Raw genomic sequence first — 337 nt, forward strand, 5'->3', positions numbered from 1 at the left:
GAGAGAGAGAGAGAGAGAGAGAGAGAGAGAGAGAGAGAGAGAGAGAGAGAGAGCGCTCTATAGACGACATGATTGTTTCTTTCACTTGCCTAACCTCTGAGTCGTTGGGTGGGGGGAATTACATAGGGACAGCAAATGCTCAGAGAAAGAGACTTGTAGATGCCTTCAAGACAGCGCCAAGGACAGACTCTCCCCCCTAACCCCCCACTCCCTTTGCCGGCCCCCTCACCCGGCTGCCCGCATAGAAAGGGCTCATGACCAGCTGCCTTCGCCTCCCCTGGGAAAAAAGGGGGGAGATTCTCATGATCACTGCCACGGCGAGGGAGACTCTGTGTGC

At 55.5% G+C, this 337-nt stretch overlaps 1 long non-coding RNA gene across 1 annotated transcript in view; it reads left to right on the forward strand.

The window, feature by feature from the left end:
• Positions 1-337, forward strand: part of LOC138158646 (uncharacterized) — a 316,165-nt gene that overhangs the window by 314,063 nt on the left and 1,765 nt on the right. The gene's annotated exons all lie outside the window — the stretch shown is intronic.

This window comes from Petaurus breviceps, unplaced genomic scaffold, assembly GCF_028583685.1.
Source record: "Petaurus breviceps papuanus isolate PSGF00001 unplaced genomic scaffold, PetGlider_PUasm1.0 175, whole genome shotgun sequence".
NCBI classification, from domain to species: Eukaryota; Metazoa; Chordata; class Mammalia; order Diprotodontia; family Petauridae; genus Petaurus; species Petaurus breviceps.